Source organism: Sminthopsis crassicaudata, chromosome 3 (assembly GCF_048593235.1).
Source record: "Sminthopsis crassicaudata isolate SCR6 chromosome 3, ASM4859323v1, whole genome shotgun sequence".
NCBI classification, from domain to species: domain Eukaryota; kingdom Metazoa; phylum Chordata; class Mammalia; order Dasyuromorphia; family Dasyuridae; genus Sminthopsis; species Sminthopsis crassicaudata.
In genome coordinates this window covers 454,922,479-454,944,525 of record NC_133619.1, presented here as the reverse complement: position 1 = coordinate 454,944,525, position 22,047 = coordinate 454,922,479, and the positions used below count along the sequence as shown (strand labels likewise).

Here is a 22,047-nt window from a genome sequence, read left to right as displayed (position 1 = left end):
TGGTTTACCTCTCAGACTTGTGGAGGAGGAAGGAGTTTGTGTCCAAGGGAGAACTAGAGACCATTATTGATCACAAAATAGAACATTTTGATTACAACAAATTAAAAAGTTTCTGCACAAACAAAACTAATGCAAACAAGATTAGAAGGGAAGTAACAAATTGGGAAAACATTTTTACAGTTAAAGGTTCTGATAAAGGCCTCATCTCCAAAATATACAGAGAATTGACTTTAATTTATAAGAAATCAAGCCATTCTCCAATTGATAAATGGTCAAAGGATATGAACAGACAATTTTCAGATGATGAAATTAAAACTATTTCCACTCATATGAAAGAGTGTTCCAAATCACTATTGATCAGAGAAATGCAAATTAAGACAACTCTGAGGTATCATTACACACCTGTCAGATTGGCTAAGATGACAGGAACAAATAACGATGAATGTTGGAGGGGCTGTGGGAAAACTGGGACACTGATGCATTGTTGGTGGAGTTGTGAAAGAATCCAACCATTCTGGAGAGCAATCTGGAATTATGCCCAAAAAGTTATCAAAATGTGCATACCCTTTGACCCAGCCATACTACTACTGGGCTTATACCCCAAGGAACTACTAGAGAAGGGAAAGGGTCCTGTATGTGCCAAAATGTTTGTGGCAGCCCTTTTCATAGTGGCTAGAAGCTGGAAGATGAATGGATGTCCATCAATTGGAGAATGGTTGGGTAAACTATGGTATATGAATGTTATGGAATATTATTGTTCTATAAGAAATGACCAACAGGAGAAATACAGAGAGGCTTGGAGAGACTTACATCAACTGATGCTGAGTGAAACGAGCAGAACCAGAAGATCATTATACACTTCAACAATGATACTGTACGAGGATGTATGCTGATGGAAGTGGATTTCTTCAACATAGAGAAGAGCTAATCCAATTCCAATTGATTAATGATGGACAGAATCAGCTACATCCAGAAAAGGAACACTGGGAAATGAGTGTAAACTGTTATTTTTACCTTCTGAATCCAATTCTTCCTGTGCAACAAGAAATTTGGTTCTACACACATATATTGAATCTAGAATATATTGTAATATATTTAACATGTATAAGACTGCCTGCCATCTGGGGGAGGGGGTTGGGGGAGGAAGGGAAAAAATCTGAACAGAAGTAAGTGCAAGGGATAATGTTGTAAAAAATTACCCATGCATATGTACTGTCAAAAAAAAAAAGTTATAATTATAAAATAAAATAAAAATTAAATTAAAAAAAAAAAAAACAAGTAGAGAAATTTCAACTAAAATAACTATAAAATGTATTAAATACTAATTGATACTTTAATATATAAGCTATAAAATATTTATGGTTTACCTGTAAAGACAGACACAAGAATTATATGAAAACAACTTTTAAAAACCTATTCTTTTATGCTATTTTTTATTTTTAAAGCTTTTTATTTTTAAAACATATTCATCTGGGGGCAGCTAAATGGTGCAGTGGATAGAGTGCTGGCCCTGAAGTCAGGAAGACCTGAGATCAAATCCAGCCTCAGACACTTAATACTTCCTAGCTGTGTGACCCTGGACAAGTCACTTAACATATATATATATATATATATATATATATATATATATATATATATATATATATATATATATATATATATATATATATATATATATTCATCTGACTCCATCTCCCTTCAATGGTCCTCCCTTTTTACAGCCTCTCCTCTTTTCTTTTTCTTTTTCCCCTTCTGCCAGCCTCCCTCTTTCCTCTCCTACTTTCCTGTAGGGTAAGACAAGTTTCTCTGTGAGCTAAATCAGTCTGATATTCTCTCTTTGGCAAATTCTGCAAATTCAATGAGAGTAAGGCTCACACAATGCTCAGCCACCTTTCCCTTAACTGTAATAGGTCTGTTTTGGCCTCTTCATGAGATGCAATTTACCCATTTTACTTCCCCTTTCTTCTTCCAATACAATTCCATTTCCACCTTGTTTCTTTTTTTTATAATCACAATAAAAATAAATATACCTACCACCTCTAAGTATATCCATATTAGATATATAGTTCTTAAGAATCAAACATGTCATTTTCCCAAATAGGGATGTAAACTTTTTAGCTTTTAAGAGAAACAGTTTTTTTTTTCTTTCCTTTTTACCTTTTTATGCTTCTCTTGAGTTCTACATTTGAAGATAAAATTTTCTGTTCATCTCTGGGTTTTTCATTGGAAATAAATGAAATTCACTCATTTCACTGAATGTCCATTTTTTCCCCTGAAAAATAATGATTAATTTTATTGCTGGATAGTTGATTCTTGGCTGCAATCCAAGTTTCTTTGCCCATCAGAATATCAGATTCCATGGCTCTTCGATCCTTAAAGTGGAAGATTCTAGGTCCTGGGTAATCCTGATTGTGGCTCCTTGATATTTGAATTGTTTCTTTCTGACTGCTTGCAATATTTTCTCTTTGATCTGATAATTCTGAAATTTAGCTATGATATTTCTTGGAGTTTTCATTTTGGGATCTCAGGAGGTAATTGGTGAATTCTTTCAATGGCTATTTTACCCGTGAGTTCTAAGTCAGGTCAGTTTTCCTTGATTTCCTGAAAGATGTTGTTTAGGCGCTTTTTTTTCATCATGGTTTTCAAAAAGTTCTATAATCCTTAATTTGTCTTTCCTAGATCTATTTTCTAGGTCAGTTGTTTTTCCAATGATGTATTTTACATTTTCTTCCATTTTTTAAATTTGTTTGACTGATTCTTGGTGTGTAATTGAGTCATTCACTTCCATTTCTTCAGTTGTAATTTGTAGTGAATTTAGTTACCTTTTTATCTCCTTTTGCATTTGGCCAATTGAACTTTGAAATGAGTTGTTTTGTTCATTGTTTTTTTTTCCATTTCAGAAATTCCATTTTTCAACAAGTTGGGTTTTTTTCCAGTTCATCAAATCTATTTTGTAAGAAATTATATGTTTTTTTTCCATTTCTCTATACATCTATTTTTAAAGGAAATTTTTTCAGATAACTTCTGTATTTCTTTTCCAAACTTCTGCAATGTCTTTTTCTTTTCCCATTTTTTCTAACTTTTTTTTTTTTTTTTGCTGAGGCAATTGGGGTTAGGTGACTTGCCTAGGGTCACACAGCTAGGAAGTGTTAAGCGTTTGAGATCACATTTGAACTCAGGTCCTCCTGACTTCAGGGCTGGTGCTCTATCCACTGTGCCATCTAGCTGTGCTCCAACCCTTTTTAAAAATCCTTTTTGAATTCTTCCAAGAAAGTCTTGTGATATGGAGACCAACTTATTTTACTCTTAGGGCCTTCATCTGAAGATGATTTGACTTTAATATTCTCAGGATTCGAGGTCTATTCTTCTGTCTCCATAAAAGCTATCTATGATCAGAGTTCTTTTTGCTTTTTTTGTTCATTTTTAAAGATTGAAGTCTGTTCTTAGGGCAAAAGGGAAATTGTTCCAAGCTTCCTCTACAGTCAACAGCTGCTTCATGCTGCCCTGGGACCAGTACTGACTTCCTTCCTATGCTGGGTGGGTATAGCCAAGTTCTGAGTTTGGGGCATTTGCTTTTTGTAGTTGTGTTGGATGTCTCATAACTAGTCTACTGATCCACTGGCTTCTGAACCAGGACAAAGTAGCCAATGCTGCTCTATTTTGACTAAGAATCTCCCAGTAGATACTCCCCAGTGCAAGGATGCTACACCACCCTGGATCCCTATGATATGGCTGAGCTCGACCACCTCTCCTGTGCCTGATTGAAACAGACATTTTCTGAAATTTTTCCAAAATATCTTCTGCTGGAAATTCGTTACACTCCAAATATTTGTGTGTTCTGTCACTTTGAAACCAGTTCAGAGGCTTCGTCTGGTAATGATCTGGGGGAATCTAGAAAGAGCTCAAAGAACTCTACTATCTTGGCTCTGACCCTTTACAAAAATAAAAACTGGTAAAAGTGAAGTAATATTAAATACTCAGAGGTAGGCAGAATCAATTTTTTTAAAAATTACAACATTACCTAAGTTAATTTAATTACTTAATGCCATATAAATCATCCTCCAGATGATAACTATACAAACTTTTACCAAAATATTCTTTATAGAAGTTCTTTTAGAAACTTGAACAAATGATGACAAAATTCATCATTGGGCATGACCTAAAGATACAAAAAAGATGACTGAGACAGTAGCATTAAATAGATAGAAGAAAAACCATGAGAAAACATTATCATAAAAACCTAGAGAGAAGAGAATATCCAAGAAAAGAGGGCATCTCATAGTATGAAATGTTTCAGAGATATCAAGAAGGATGCAGATTGAGAAAAAGACATTATATTTGACAATTAAGACATAATTGGGGACTTTAGAGAAAGCTTTTTCAATTGAATAATGAGATCAGAAGTTAAATAACATTGAACTGAGAGAAGAGGAAGTATCAGAATAAGACTAGATAAGCTATGATAAAATCCAACAAGGGTAAGGCCAGTAAGAGTATGCCAACCTCCTAATTGAAGATAGCTCTCTCAAAATTAGATGAGGAATAAAGAGGTAAGTTAAATCAATATAACAAAAAATGATGATGCTACCTAAATTAATTTACTTATTCAGTAGTGTAATATTCAAACTACCAAAATTTGTATTTTATGTAAGTACAAAAAACAAGAGTAAAACACATCCAATACAATAAAAGATCAAGAATCTCAAGAAAAAAATAATGAAATAAATAAGAAAAAAGAGGGCCTAGAAATAACAAGTCTCTATACCACAAAACAGTAATCATCAAAATAATTTAGTACTGATTAAAATGTAGAGGACCATCGGTGGAACATGTTAGGTACATGACATATTAAAGCAAAGGAATACAAACTAATGCTTGAGAAACCCAAAAGACATTAGCAACTGGGTTAAGGACTCACTAATTGGGGGAGGGAGGTTTAAAAGTTGGAAACTGCTCAAAAAATTGAAAAAAAAAACTATAGCATAAACTGAGTTTAGATCAACACCTAACACCATATTTTAGATAAGATTCAAATGAATATATAACCTAGACATAAAAATATCACATCATAAATAAATTAGAGGAAAAAGAAAGAAATTACAATTTTATGAATAAAAAAAGAGTTCATGACCAAAGGATAGAGAATGTCACAGAGGACAATATAGACAATTTTGATTACATACAGTTATATAAATTTACACAAACAAAAGCAATATAACTAAAATTAGAAAACAAGTGATTGAGAAAAATATTTGCAACAAATTTCTCTGACATAGATCTTATTTACAAAACACAGAAGGAATAGACTCCATGTTTACAAGAGCCATTTTCCCAGTTGATGCAAAGGATATTAACAAACAGTTTTGTCTAAAATAAATCCAAACTATCATGGTCATATTTTAATATTCAAGACTGCTAATAATTAGGAAAATGAAAAGTTAAAACTCTGAAGTCTACATCACATTCATCAGATTGATAAATTTAACAAAAATGTATAAGAAATTTAGTAGGAGCTTCAAGAATATAGACACATGAATACACTTCTGGTGGAGCTATAAATTGGTCCATTCATTTTGGAAAGTAATTTGGAAATTATGCCTTGATAGTTAATAAGAAAATGCCTGAACACTTTATGGCATATGATTATAACATGTAATATCATCATGCCTTAAGAAATAATGAAAGTAGGAGCAGCTAGGTGACACAGTGGTTAGAACTCTGGCCCTGGATTCTAGAAGTTCTGAGTTCAAATTTGACCTCAAATACTTACTAGCTATGTGACCCTTGGCAAGTCACTTAGCCCACTTAGCACAGAAAGGATAGTTTTAGAGAAATCTAGGAAGACTTATATGAACTGAAGCAAAATGAAATAGAAGAACAACTTTAAATAGCTTAAGGCTTCTAATGAATGCAATAACCTGCTATTATTCTAGAGGAATGATCATCCAGAGCACAGGGAATGAAAGAGATATTTATTTCATATGGCCAGAAAGGGGATTTATTTTGCTTGACTATACATATTTGTGACAAGAGCTTTGTTTTTCTTTTCTTTTCTTTAAAAAAAAATTCACCTGATGGTAGGAGAAATGGAAGGGAAGGGAAAAAATAAATACTTGGTAAATCCTGTGGTCTATTTGATGAAAATATTTTCATCTTGGGAATTGGTTGGAATAGTGATTGAATATGGGTTTTCAAGAGGAAGTGATACCTGCAATGGTCCATAATGGAAGGGAGGGGCTTTTTTTTAACAAATATAAATATTTTCTAGAGAATTTGGTTGGGATACAAATCAGGAATATATAAAAGAACATTTCAGGCATGGAGAACAATATGAATGAAGTCATGACTAGAGAGGTTAGGGTGAAAACATAGTTAGCATGTACTTCATTTTGACTAGAACACTATGCTTTCAGGGAAGTAGTGAGTCCCTAATAAACTGGAATCAGACTGTTTAGGACTCCACTTTCAATTTTTCCAAGTATGTATTAAGCATCTGTTGCATGCAGAACCCTTTGACAGAGAGTCTTTACAATCTACAATGATGGAACAGATCTAAGAAATACATTACTACCTCTTGAAATAATGAGGGTTAATAAATTGGTAAGGCATGAGAACAGCAACACATTTGCCTGTGTCCACATATATTCATTTTTTTTGCACTTAAAGAGACCCAGACCTTTTAAAGCTAGAGTAGATATAGTGGAACTGGAATCAAACCAGATCAGAATAAGACTAAATAAGCTATGATAAACTCCAACAAGAGTGAGGCCAGTAGGAGGTATGCCAACCTCTTGAATTTGTTGCCCTGGCATTCTGCATTGTTTCCTCAGACTATTGCAGAAACAACTTTGCCACATTTTCCACACCCCAAATTCCATACTTTTGCTCTGATCCAGTGCCTACTTGTATCACTTGGAAAAAGGTGTGGAGATAGAAAACATGATTCTGTGCTGTTTTTCTACTTTATCAGATGTGGGTTTTTTCAGTCACTTTATATGTTTCCATAAATCACAGGGAGAGAGGATTGGCACAAGATCAGAAAACAAGACACAGATACAGACTGGAAAGATGATAAATAGAAGTCACCACAACAAATTCAGAAAAAGTGAGGTTAAGAAATTAAGGCCAGGTCAAGATAAAATGAAGATCTATGTTCAAAGAGCTGAGATGAGAGCAAAATACTGGGATGAACTAGAATAGGTAATTTGGGAAATCAAATCTAGACAGTACACAAGATATGTCACTAATTGTAAATCTGAGCAACATAAGTCATTTACAGACAATAGTTGGCCATTTATAAACATATATAGATTAAAAAGGTCCAATAGATTAAATCAGTCCCAAAGCAAGGGTCCACAAAGTGAGAGGTAATCAATCAGAGGCCATATAACATGTATAGGGATATTGCAGAAGGGGCTATGCATTAACTAAAATGCTAGGTCAGTGGAACACCTAGGTGTACTATGGATAGAGCACCAGCCCTAAAGTCGGCTTGATTTGAGTTGAAATTTGATTTCAGACATTTATTAGGTGTCTGAACCCAGGAAGGTCACTTAACCTCCAATTGTCTTAAAAATTAAAAATAAAAAAGAATTATCCTAGCCAGAAATGGAGCTATGAACTTCCTTCCAAATCTGGTATCCTATTATCTAATTCTATAAGGTGCTGTAGGATTAAAAGAATATAAAAAAACAGATTTTCTTTCAGATCCAGTGAAGTGGAGTTTATAGATTATGAAAAGTAGAGGAAAAAATTTGAGATCCTCAAGTACAATTTAATTTTGTAGATGAGGAAACAGGCTTAAAAAAAATTAATTAGCCCAAATGACAAAGTGGACACTAAAACCCATGTCTCAGAGGCCTCGGTTCAGTGCCTTTTCTTTTTTTCTTTTACTTCATTTCAATTGCACACCAATCAACTTCCTAGAGAATCTTTCAGGTGCTCTGTGCTATATAGGAAATTGCTAAATGGCTGCATAGAGTGCTACTCCCAGAGTCAGGTAGACCTAAGTTAAAATAGGACCCCAGATATTCACTAACTGTGTGACAGTGGACAAGTCACTTAACCTCTGCTTTAATCCACTGGAAAAGGAAATGTAAACCATTCTGGTATCTTTGCCAAGAAAGCCCCAAAAAGGATCATGAAGAATCAAATGGAATTGAACAATAGAATTTGCTTTTTTTTTTACTTGAATTATGCCTTTTAAAAAATATCAAACAGTTAAATTAATTCCTTCTCTGCCTGGTTCTTCTGCAGCTCTTTACCACCACCATCCCTGTAGATCTATTGTTTGGAAACCAGGCTACCAACTTCAAGTCAGAGATCAGTCCTATCTGTTTCTATGACTTTCCCCCAGAGACTCAAGGGATATTTTCTTCTCTTACCCTTGAGATTCTACTCTGGTATGCACAACAGAGCTGGCTGGGCTGCAAAACCTGCCCCAGAATTTGCCAAGAGGAATTTAAGATGATCGCCCTTTCTACTGACTCTGATCAAAATCATCCTATTTGGAATAAGAATATCAATGAATAGACTGGAGATGAGTTTATGGAAAAGCTGCTCTTCCATCATCATTGATGATCATAAATGGAACCTTGACATCAATTTGGGCATGTTAAATATAGATAAGCAGGACAGTGCATGTGCATGCCTGTGACAGTCCTATGGTATTATATTTCCCCCAATAAGAAATTGAAGCTTTCTGTCATCTATTAAGCAACTTTGACTAGATGCTCAGAGTGATTGATTCCTTTTAATAGACAGCATACAAAGAGGTTGCTGCTCATGTTGACTGGAAATGTGGAGATAGTGTTATAGTTACTTCAATTACATCTAAAGGAGAGGCCAAAAAACTCCTAAAGGCATCTTCACCAAAGAGCTCCCTCAACTTAGTTTATTCCAGCAATAACAAGCTGGGATCTGGCTAGAGTTTCCTTAAAGATCTCTGCTATAATAAATACCAGCCTGCTAATCTCTTCTTCCTATATTAATTATTAAAACAGGAGTCTTTGGACTGCTCTAGTAATAGCTTGATAAATGAAAATGGCACTAGCAGTCTCCTTGTACTTTTACCAGCATTTCACTTAGGTCATTGAACTCTTTGGGGATTTTGTTGGCTATCACTGGGATAGCACTGTTTGGGATAAAAATCCTCATGAGTTCTGTTGCAGCCATTTGGGAAAGGGACTACTTAACATTGCAGGAGGACTTCTTTAATTGGCCCAATAAACAATCATCTTATTTTTTTGATTATCCAATTGAGGGAGGAGAAAATTAAACATCTAATTTTGAGCTTCACCTCAAGTTTATAACCAACAACTTGTAATAACTTAGATGTTTCAGATAGTTTTTTCCCCTTAAATGTTGAGTGTTTGAACCGCAGTTAAGAAAAACTTGGAGACTCTTATCTTTTCAGGGAAGCAGAATACAACTTTAAAGTATTTGTTAAATTGGGCAAAAGAGCTTTCTAATTATGTTATGGTATGTGGTTGAGACTACAAAGAAACTACAGAATACCTGCTAAAGATGTATAGAATGATGGAGGGTCACAATTATGGGTGCCTTTGTAAACCCATCTTTTATTTGGACACAGAAAATTGTTCTTAAATATTCATAATAAGATGAAACCATATATAATAGAGAGAAAGGAAGGAATAAAGATACTATTTCTTTACTATAAAATGTTGTCTGGGAAGTGAATAGTTTTCTGTTTTCTGATATTTTGCCTTAAGGAGAGCCACAAAAAAAAAAAAAAAAAAAAAAAAAAAAAAAAGCTTTTGAAATGGGGGGGGGGGTGGAAAGAGAGAAGAATATACAGCCCTGCTATCTCAACAAGATAAGTCTTTCATTAATAGAACTTTTCGTTTTAACTAGTCACTTCTGAGTAATTTTTAAATAATAAAGGAAACTCAGGGAAAAAAAAGTTCTATTACTGATGAAACAAGAAAAGGCATTTCTATCGTACACTTTTCTTTTAAAGAAATCCCCCAAGGAATTTCTTCTAAAGTTGAGGCAAATAAACATACACAAACCCATCCATTTACAGTCTCCTTGGAAACTAGGCTTGCTGGCCAATTCAGACAGCAAGCAGCAAAATTTTTCCTCCAGGTTTACTTTTAGGAGAAAAAGAAATTATGAAAAAAAATGCTACAGATTGATAGATATTGAGTTTCAGTATTTTCTCTACAATCTTGAAGAGGGGCTTCAGTTGTCTGGGCATCAGAAAGCCAGCTGGTTTATGTCATATTTGCATGGTGAGATTCCAAAATGCAACAGCTAACATTTTGTTGGGATCCTTTTTTTCTGTCTTCAATTTATTTTCATAGCATCTTCTGTTTTAAGTAGAACCTTTATTTATGAGTATATCCTTTCTCTTCAACTTCCTCAGAAAGCTATACCTTGTAACAAAGGATTAAAAAGAAAAAGGGGGGTAGAGAAGCAGTTCAGCAAAAACATTCAACAATCAATTATCTGACAGTGTTATGCAATATTCTATTCCAATAGTCCCTTACCTCTGTGCAGAAAGGGAAAAGGTGTATTTACCAGGTTTTGTTGTTATAACTACACAGCATTTAGTTTTTCTTTGTTTTATTCTTGCAATTTCTACTATTATATTCCTTATCTATTTAAGGTATATATGTATTGCCCATGTAGATAATATGAATTCTACATGGGTCTATCCACATATAACATGGATTTTGTATTCATATTTCTTCTGGCTCCTCTATCATTTTATATCAATTCACATAATGCATCCATGCTTCTCCAAAAGTTTCCTATTGATTGTGTTTATTTAAATGTGAATCCTTTTGTTTACCAGCCTTATAGCTGTGCCTTTAGGTAGACATTTCCATCAGTTTCAATAAACAAGATTAACTGGTCACTTTGGCTGGCATAAGTGAAATAAGCATAGAGGAGTGAGACAAGAAAGGAAACTGTCTTATTAAAATATCCCTCTTTGGAAAAATCAATTTCTATCATTAGCTTCAGACCTTCTTTGAATACATTGATGAGGAAGTAGAACTCCTTTAAGGATTATGTCAGGACATTTTCCTTAAAGAAATGGAAAAATGCCTTTCCCTAAAAGTACCCACAAACCTTAGAAGACATGGTCTATCCTTGGCATCATCCTCACTGTCTACTCAGCAGTCTGCTGGTAAGGTATGGTTGTCCAGGTTATTTCTGTTCAGTTACAAGTTAAATTAAAAGATTTCACACTTCCATTCTAACTCTGAGATTGTGGGATCCCGAGGTTCTGAGGAAAGGTTTAAGGAAAGATATGTTAATGTATGGCAATAAGCAAAGCCATAACAATGCCAGTAAAACTAAGACATTACTTCAAGATGTAACACTTTAGAGGATATTTTATAAATCTTGTAGTTCTTTAGTGTCATGGAAACAACTGAAGCTAAAATCTACTATAAAAAGTAAGAATTAGATAAAATATTAATCTATCAGACAGTATGTTGGCATATTAGGGACATATTATGGGCTCTTCCCAGTCATCCATAAGAAGACTTCTCAGAATTTCCCCAGATGCAGTTGGGGCATTTGATACTTCTTTCTTTTTTTTTCAATAGCACATATATATTATGGGTATATATATGTATATATATATATATATATATATACATATATAAACATATACATGTGTATTGCATATTATAAGCATACATATCTATATATTTGCATGTATGTGTATACACACACATAGCTCCTAGCTACTTGGTTAGTTACATTTCAGATAATGAGTTGCTTCCCAAGGCAAAACTGGGAGACATTTAAGGGTATGATCCCAAATGAGATAAAGGAGGATTAAGGAACTGAAACACAGAAAAGAGGAAGGGAGATTGGGAAGCAACCTATTTAGGGTCAACAGTGAATAAAGTGTCTTGAGAGGAACCAGGAACAACAACAGCCAAAACTGCTATGAGTACAACTGGAGTCTTTTAACTATTGTGACATTTTGCTCAAGAGGATACACCCTCTCCCTCATATTTTTTTAATAAAGAACTGCATTTCCACTGGGAGGGTTGTTGTCACAGGTCTCAAGTGGGATAGGAAGAGAGCAATATTATTTCTTTCCAAAGTGATGTTGAATGGTCACAACCACTTTGGGAAAACAATTCCCAGTTGTTCCATATCTTTGATCTCCTGTGATTCATGTTTCACTTTCTAGATTAACCTGTTTTATGATATATTAAATAATCAAGAAAAAGATGATTCTTTTTTGTCCTAACTCTAGATGGACAAGAAGCTAAAAACGAACATTGACACAGACATACAAATGGGAAGAGCAGATTTGTTTTGACAATCTATTATGCTACAAAAATATTTCTGAATGTAAGCTACAGCAGAGTGTCTTGGCTTCCAAAAGCATGCAGCCCACAGGCCACAGAGACTGGAAGAAGGTGCAAAGCACCTTCACTAAATGAAAATGCACTTGAACCAAAGGAAGGATCTAGAAAAGTCTAATGGACTCAATTTCCTTTTAATCGTGCTTCTTCAAATGTACTCTTCACAAAAGGCTACTATTTTTTCACATCCACTGTTAAGTGACCACCCTTTATTTTGCAATCAGACAGTAGAGCTGGCAGAACTGGAGTGGCTTGGCAGCTGTAAAGATGAAACTGAGCTGAACAAACAGATTCTTAAGTGATGCTTAGATGGAAGAACTTGGAAAAGATTCAGATTTTTTTTAAAAATCTATTTAAATGTGTGATTGAATCCTGCTCGTTATCCTCTCAGCAGCATATTATACGTTCTTCTTTATTATATAGCAGTGTTGAAAGTGAATAAGAAGAAAGATACAAAATTATCAACTCTCCTTGTTATAAAAGAGCAGCTTTGTTTGTGTCATAAACAATAGTCAATAAATGCTTATAACAAATTAAAACATTCATGGCAATGTACACCCAGAACTTGAGAACATACTGCTTCTGCTTTGGTCCAAATTTTCAGAGGCAAATAATTCCTCTCTCATGAATTGGAATTTCTGTAGGATGATCAGACTGATAGTCTGAGAGCAGAGAGCTGGGTAGAAATCTATTATTGTAATTTCTAAAGACTGTGTCAAAATGTAACCTGAGGCCAGATAACTTTTCTAAAACCCTATTTCCTCATATAACTTTGTATTTAATTTTTTGAAATTTACATAATATTTTATTTTCCTAAAATTTTGAGTTCTAAATTATATCTATCCTTTCTTGCCTCCCTCCCACCCCCCAAGACAGTAAGCAATATGATTTAAATTATATTTGTGCAAGCATAGAAAATCAATGTTTATAATTTAAAAAAAAAAAGAGAAAATTACCTAGTAGCTACCTACCACTAATTTCTTCTTGTCCTTAATGTTTGGCTGATTTCTTCTGCCTCACAACCATCCCATGGCTATTTCTTTAAATTCCTACATTCAGAATGTCTCCTTATCACTTCTTGGATCACCTCCCAAATTCATTAGTTTAATATTTAAGATCACCATAATCTGGAAGATGAAACTTTCACTCCAAGTTCCATCAATGATCACTTGTGCTACATAAAATTCAATGATGTGGTTGTTGCTTTTATCCTCCTTGGTGCTTTTGCTTGTGTTTTTCTTCCTACTTAATCTTCAGGTTACGGTTCAAGTTCTAAATCCTGACTGCCTTCTCTAAACCAGCCCATTAGATGATGATTATTGCTTCTTGAACATCCTACAGAATTTAATCATACAATTCAAGGTTTAATTGAGTCCTGGAATGTGGATCTAGACAAGAATTAGAAAAAGAATTTTGAGATAAAAATAGAATGCAAAAGAATAAATTTAAAGATCATTTCATATGAGGTGATCCTACAGAGTACTTACAAACTTTAAATAATTATATAAATATTAGTCTTTTTACATGCATATGTATACATATGTACATATATTGTATGTGTATGTATTGAGATGATTAAGTATTGTAAAGTAACATGAGCAAATGTATCATTAAGTGGTTTTCCTTCTCTTTTTTTAGGTATATGATAGGGCAAGCTTTTCCCAACTCCTTTATCCACATCTCCAAAAAGAACTTATAAATTGTTCTACTTTGTTGCAACTTTTTTATGTCTTTTGGACTTAATTTATAAAAAGAATTTCGATCTGGATACTGTTCTTGCAACATAACTTCCTGTTTCATACTTTTCAGAAGTAACAATTGTAACATTTATAAAGAACTTTACAATTTGTAAGGTGCTTTTTATATATTATCTCATTTGTTTCAAGACCATACAATCTGCAGAGCTCATTAGCTTTTTAACTATATGAACCGATCTTAAATTAAATAGTAATATTTGTAAAGAATTTTGTTATTTTAATCATATTGTATGAGTTACTATTATTATACTTGACAATAATTCATGTTGTAAACCTATACCTGAGGTTGCTTTTCTGGACAACAACCTAAGAAATTATTTCATTAGTATCTGAGAGCTATATATTTCCTTGGAGATAAATGTCAAGCATTTCTGAAAATATAAATAATCTGGATTAATAGGGGACCCATAATATTTCAACATATAATTTAATTTTAGTGCAAATGAAAGAAGTTAAAATAGATGAGTAAAATCCACTGTCAAGTCCTAAATATAAAATTAGGATTGCGTTACTTAGACTATTGGTGAAAAGCAGGTATTACTTCTCACCATATGAGACATCTTTCTTTTCATTTCTTTCTTCTCTTTCTTATTCTCCATCCTTTTTCCCAAAATGAGAAAGTTGAATTCAATGACCTCAGAAATACCTTGCATCTTTGAAATCAAATAATCCTATTATCAATTTCATTTCCCTTAATCTCTTGCTTACATGTTTCTCCCATGTTCCCAAAAGTATTGTTTAACTGTTGCTAATTTTTATCAGGACTAAAAAGATTATTGATCTATATCTTAGTCAAAAGTCTCGATTTCCTTTCCCATCAAAATGTTCTCAAAGATGAACAATACTACTAAATTTCATAAAATTGACACGTTTCCAGCTTCTTGTCCTTTTATTCTTCCCTTTCTTTGTGCTATTATACCTTAAACACTAATAAATAATAAGTAACCAAAAAAGATGACTAGTAAAAGAAAAAGTACTAGAAATGAAGGACTTGAATCATTCAATCAAGAAATATTTCTTGCTACATATAAGACCATGTGAATATAAAAATAGATATTTAAGGTTTGTGGGATTTTTTTTACCATTAAGAAAACTCTAATCTAGAAAGTTGGTAGATATTTATACAAATTACCAAAATGAGGTAGCATGTGCTAATTGTCATATAAACCAAAAAGTGTCACATGAAATCAGAGGAATAGGAGTTCACATGTCAATGAAGTGATCTCAATATAGATGGCTTCATCAAGAATGTGGGGATCTATTCTGAGTCTTAAAGACCACTAGGTCAGGAATATATCTAAAGATTAGGAACAAAAAGAAATGAGATAGTTATTTCTACTTAGACAATTCAAATTTTGTTTGTGATTTGGTTCCTGATTGCTTATGTCTCCTTTATGGTATCAAAGATAATATCAGTTAAAAGTAGTTCAGGAGAATGTGTCCAAGAAGCATAGAAATTCACTTAATAAATTAAATCTTTCTTAGAAAAATCTAGTTATTGAATACTCAGAATAGCAAGCCAGAATAGCAAAAGATTTACAGGCAGAATAGAAAACAGCAGTTAGCAACGGGAATTAGCTAAGATCTATCAGAAAGAAAACAAGTTCTTTGAGTGGAGAACTGTTTTTGCCTTTCTTTATATCTCCAGGACCTAGCAAAGAGCTTGAAACAGGAACATATGGTATTTAATAAATGCTTCTTATGTTTACTTTTTGATTTGAAGAGCTGGCAAGAGAATGGTTTTTGTTAATGAAGAGATTGTTTAGTATGGCAAAAAAAAAAAAAAAAAAAAAAAAAAAAAAAGTGTGCTGGTCCTGAGGTCATATCCTGCCTCTGATATCTTCCTATCTATGGGAGCTTGACCAAGTTAACCTCTACAGGTCTCAGTTTTTTCATGTATAAGATTACAAAGCTGTACTGAATAATCTTTAGATCCCTTCCAATTCTATATTCCCTTTGGTAGAATCTAAACAGAATTTAGAATTGTGGGCCCTCAGGTAAGAGACAGGATATTCACAAAATGAGCTGCTAAAACATATTATTTAACTGAAGTCTCCCAATTCTAATCAAAAAACTTTTTTAGAATCACAAGCAAGGGAAGAGAGCAGGTAGGAAAAAATAGCCCATAGAGAAATAACAAACCTATTACCATAAAGTAGCAGATATCTCAATATAAGAAGAAGAACAAAAGAAAAGATTTATGGTTTTTTGAAGACAATATCCAGAAAGAGAAGGGGGAAGTCAGTGATCTCATAAATCTATTAATTAGCTGATAAATAAGCATTTATTAATATCCTCCTATGTCCAGGCACTGTAACATGCACAAGAAATACACAAACAAAAATATCAAAGAGTCCCTGACATTAAGGCACTTACATTATTAAGTATTACATTATTAGCTAGTATCTTAATAAGAGTTTTATTGGTAAACAAAAAGCTACTGCACTTACTCCTCCATAAAGGATTTTAACCCATTCTTTTCACTCCTAAATCCACCCTAAAATATTGTTGTTGCTGTTATTTGTCCTTTATTCTACAAGAGGACCGTGATATCAAGAAAGTTATGCCATTACATGCAAATGAGTTGCATTTAAATGAGGAAAGACTATGCAAAGTCTCCAGTCTTACTTTTTTATCCAGAGACATCTGAATCTAATGGCAAGATATAGATCAGATGACTAAAAATGGCCTCAGATGCAGTGAAAGACCTTCACCTTTTTAAGTTAAGGTCTTTAACAGGTCTCAGTTTCACTGTGCATCTTAATAAGCGTTTAATCAATAAACAAAACAATACTGCACTTTCTCTTTTACAGAAGACTTTAACCCATTCTCTTTACTTCAAAATCCACCCCAAAATGAGATAGGATCAAAAATTATTTAAGGAGTCTTTTGTAACATGGCTGAGGAGTATTTGGGTCTAAACCCTTCACAATTTCTATAGAGAAAGAAATCAACATAATAAAGTAACCTCTCTTCTCCTTTACCCCCTCCATTCACATAAGAAGACTAGGAAGACAACAGTTTCCCAAAAGGTAATTCTTACAGATGAAAACAACGGAAGAACATGTTGTTGACTTATTATTCCTAATTCAATACAATAGTCCTTTCTCATCTTTCATCACACCAAGCCCTGTGCCCCAAACTTCATAGAGCTGTGGTGACATCTTTCATTACCTCTCATAATCTCCCCTCAGAAGTAATCCAGTTGATTCCCCTCATCTTACCACATTTTTGTTGGCAAAGATCCATAAATTTCCACAATTCCAGTGATTTGTCCTATTTGTTTAGAAAGAAGAAAAGGAGAAGTCATGGATGGGGGAGGGGTAATGCAGTTTAAGCTATATTGACATAATATTACTTGAAACAGAAAGGATATGGTTTTCAGGAAAGAGGACAATGAACAATTGGTTAAAAAAAAAACTATCCCATCCTTGGTAACCTCAAACAATAAAGATGATGTCATGTAAACAAAGAGGGGAAAATAAAAGCAACAACTAAAGGAGGGAGAAGAAGGGATATTTCTGCCAAGATGGCTGAGTGAGGAATCATGGTGAGTTCCAGATCTCCTCCATCATACTAAAAATAGCAATAAATTCATCAAATAGAATAAAATAACAAGAGGAAACAACAAAAAAGGGATGAGGAAAGAAATTCACTACAGAAAAAAACTCATAGGAAAAAATCAGTAGATTTAGAGGAGAAAAAAATTTTTTGTAAATAAAAACTCCGAAATAAAACAACTCAAAAATCCATAATAAAAGATAAAGCATCACAGCAACTATCACAACCCTCCCCTCCTCCTGCAATGATGAGAATAACTATAAGAGTCTCCAGCATCATTTAGGAAAGAGTAAAAGTATTAAAAGAAAACCTAAAAATCAACCAATAGACATTTATTAAGATTCAGCTATGAACCTGGCACTGTGTATGTAGAGCAGGGTGGAATTTAAAGCTCTTGAAGAAGAAATTCAAAGAACAAAAAAGCAAAAATAGAATATTTTAAGCAGTTCACTGGAAAAAACCTTTCTAAAGCATAACATTATCTGTAAAAAAAAAAAAAAGAGTAACAGATTTAGAATTTTAAAATACAAAGGAGGAATGAAAAATGGCAAGACAAAAATCAAATAACAAAATTGGAAGAAATAGGACTTTCTTCAAACTAAGTTTAAAAATAAGCAATGAAATGGTAATATGATGATAAATGTCCCAGAAAATCATGTTGAAATAAAAAGCTTAAAAACAGCATGTAACAACTTGTATGGAAGTATTTGAAAGAAAAAATAAAGTATAAGACCCTGACAGAGAAATTTGAAGTTTGATTTGATCAATGCCTAATTATAGAGTTAATTTTTTATAACTATATAGTCAATCAACAAAGATTATATAAATATTTTATTTAAAAAGTAAAAAAGTGATCAAATTTCAAGAGAGAGAAATGAGGAAATTATAATATGCTTAATACCATATCTTTAAATATTAAATAATTATATTAAATAATAATTTTATTAACTGTCTATATATGTATACATACACACACACACATGTACCAAATGGCATAACTTCTAAGTTCTTAAAAAGGAAAAGCCAAAACAACAAGATAATACAATGAACAACCCTGATGGATGTGGGTCTCTTCAATAATGAGATGATTCAAACCAGTTCCAATTGTTCAGTAAAGAAGAAAATCAGATATACCCAGAGAGAGAACTATAGGAAATGAGTGTGGACGACAACATAGCATTTCTATTTTTTTTGTATTTGTTTGCTTGCATTTTTGTTTTTTTTCTTTCTTTCTAGATCCAATTTTTCTTGAGCAGCAAGATAACTGTATAAATATATTGGATTTGACATTAACATATTTAACACATATTACCTGCCATCTAAGGGAGAGAGTGGGGAGAAGGAGGGAAAAGTTGGAACAGAAGGTTTTGAAAGGGTAAATGTTGAAAAATTACCCATGCATATGTTTTGTAAATAAAATATGTTTTGTATAATGTGTTATATTATATATAATTATGTATCATAATTATATTATAATATAATATGTTTTGTATAATAATAAAATAAAATAAAAAAATTTTTGCCAATAAATTTGACAACCTAAGTGAAATGGAGGTATACATACAAAAATATAGATTGCCCAGATTAATAGAAGAAGAAATAGATTACTTAATCCCATTTTAGAAAAAGAAATACAAGAAGCTATTAATCAACTCCCTAAGAAAAAATCCCTAGGACTAGATGGATTTTTACATGTGAAGAATAATTGAAAAATAATAATAATTAAAAAAATAGGGAATGAAGGACTCCTACCAAATTCCTTTTATGACACAGACATGGTACTAATACCTAAACCAGGTAGGACAAAAACAGAGAAAGAAAATTATACATCAATTTCCCTAATGAATATTGATGCAAAAATATTAAGTAAAATATTAGCAAAGAGATTACAGATAATCATCCCCAGGATAAAATACTATGACCAAATAGGATTTATACCAGTAATAAGGGCTGGTTTAATATTAGGAAAACTATTAGCATAATTGACTATAGCCAAATTAATACCTCCTATTCAATATTGTATTAGAAATGCTACCCTTGACAATAAGAGAAGAAAAAGAGATTAAAGGAAGTAGGTAATGAGGATAATAATGACAATAAGAGAAGAAAAAGAGATTAAAGGAAGCAGGTAATGAGGAAACCAAGTTATCACTCTTTGCAGATTATATGATGTATACTTAGAAAACCCCCAAGAATCAACTAAAAAGCTATTAGAAATAATCCACAACTTTAGCAAAGTTGCAGGATACAAAATAAATCCACATAAATCATCAGCATTCTTATGCATCACTAGCAAAATCCAACAGCAAGAGATACAAAGAGAAATTTCATTTAAAATAACTGTTGATAAAATAAAATATTTGGGAATTTATCTGTCAAGGGAAAGTTAGGAACTTTATAAGCAAAACTACTTTACTTTCCACACACTACTTCCACACTTTCCACAATAAAGTCAGATTTAAGCAATTGGAAAAATATCAAGTGCTTGTGCACTTCAAGCAAATATAATAAAGATGACAATACTCCCTAAATTAATCTATTTATCTATTGCTATCCCAATCAAACTGCCAAGAAATTATTTTATTGAATTAGAAAAAATAACAACAAAATTCATCTAGAAGAACAATAGGTCAAGAATTTCAAAGGAATTAATGAAGAGAAAAGCAAATGAAGGTGGCCTAGCTGTACCAGATCTAAAATTATACTATAAAGCAGCAGTCATCAAAATCATTTGGTACTGGTTAAGAAATAGACTAGCTGATCAGTAGAATAGGTTAGGTTCACAGAACAAAATAGCCAATGACTATAACAATCTAGTATGACAAACCAAAAGGCCCCCACCTTTTGGGATAAGAATTCACTATTTGACAAAAACTGCTGGAAAAATTGGAAACTAGTATATGGCAAAAAGTAGGCATAGACCACACCATAAAGTCGAAATGGGTTCATGATCTAGACATAAAGAATGATACTATAAACAAATTAGAAGAACAGGATAATTTACCTTTCAGATTTGTGGAGAAGGAAGGAATTTGTGACCAAAGAAGAACTAGAGATCATTATTGATTATAAAAGAGATAATTTTGATTACATTAAGTTAAAAAAGGTTTTCTACAAACAAAACTAACACAGACAAGATTAGAAATGAAGCAATAAACTTGGCAAACACTTTTACATGCAAAGGATTTAATAAAGGCTTCATTTTAAAATATATAGAGAATTGACTCAAATTTATAATAGTTTAAGCCATTCTCCAATTGATAGTCAAAGGATATGAACAGACAATTTTCAGATGAAGAAATTGAAACTATTTGTAGCCACATGAGAAGGTGCTCCAAATTACTATTGATCAGAGAAATGCAAATTAAGACAACTCTGACATACCACTACACACCTGTCAGATTGGCTAAGATGACAGGAAAAGATAATGACAAATGTTGGAGGGGATGTGGGAAAAGTGGGGAACGAATACATTGTTGGTAGAGCTGTGAATGGATCTGGCCATTCTGGAGAGCAATTTGGAACTATGCTCTATGGGTTATCAAACTGTGCATACCCTTTGATCCAGCAGTGTTTCTACAGGGATTATATTCCAACAAGATCTTAAAGGAGGGAAAGAGACCCACATAGGCAAAAATGTTTGTGGCAGCACTTCTTGTAGTGGCTAGAAACTGGAAACTGAATGGATTCCCATCAATTAAAGAATGGCTGAATAAATTATGGTATATGAATGTTATGGAATATATTGTTCTGTAAGAAATGACCAGCAGGATGATATCAGAGAGGAGAAACCTACCTGAACTGATGCAAAGTGAAATGAGCAAAACAAGATCATTATATGTCGCAACAATAAGACTATATGATGATCAATTCTGATGGATGTGGCTCTCTTCAATAGTAAGATGATTCAAACAGTTCCACTTGTTCAGTGATGAAGAGAGCCATCTACACCCAGAGAGAGAAAGGAATAGAGTATGGAATACAACATAGCATTCTCACTCTTTCTGTTGTTATTTGCTTGCATTCTAGTTTTTTTCTCAGTTTTTCTTTTTCTTCCTTCTTGACCTGATTTTTCTTGGGCAACAAGATAATTGTATAAATGTGTAGAACCATATTGGATCTAACATGTATTTCAACGTATTTAATATGTATTAGACTATCTATCAGCTAGGGGAGGAAGTAGGAGAAGGAGGGGAAAATTTGCAACAAAAGGTTATGCAAGGGTCAATGTTGGAAAAATTACCCATGCATATGCTTTGTAAATAAAAAGCTTTAATAATTTTTTTAAAAAGAAAAAGCCGAGTTGCAAAAAGATATTGATAATAATACAATGATTAAGTCTATTTTTAATATTCCTCTTTCAAAGCAAAATA

At 33.0% G+C, this 22,047-nt stretch overlaps 1 protein-coding gene and 1 pseudogene across 1 annotated transcript in view; both read left to right on the top strand.

The window, feature by feature from the left end:
• The window catches only part of TANK (TRAF family member associated NFKB activator), a 513,112-nt gene that overhangs the window by 323,955 nt on the left and 167,110 nt on the right, over positions 1-22,047 (top strand). The gene's annotated exons all lie outside the window — the stretch shown is intronic.
• LOC141562226 (peroxiredoxin-6 pseudogene) lies at positions 4,536-8,908 on the top strand (annotated as a pseudogene).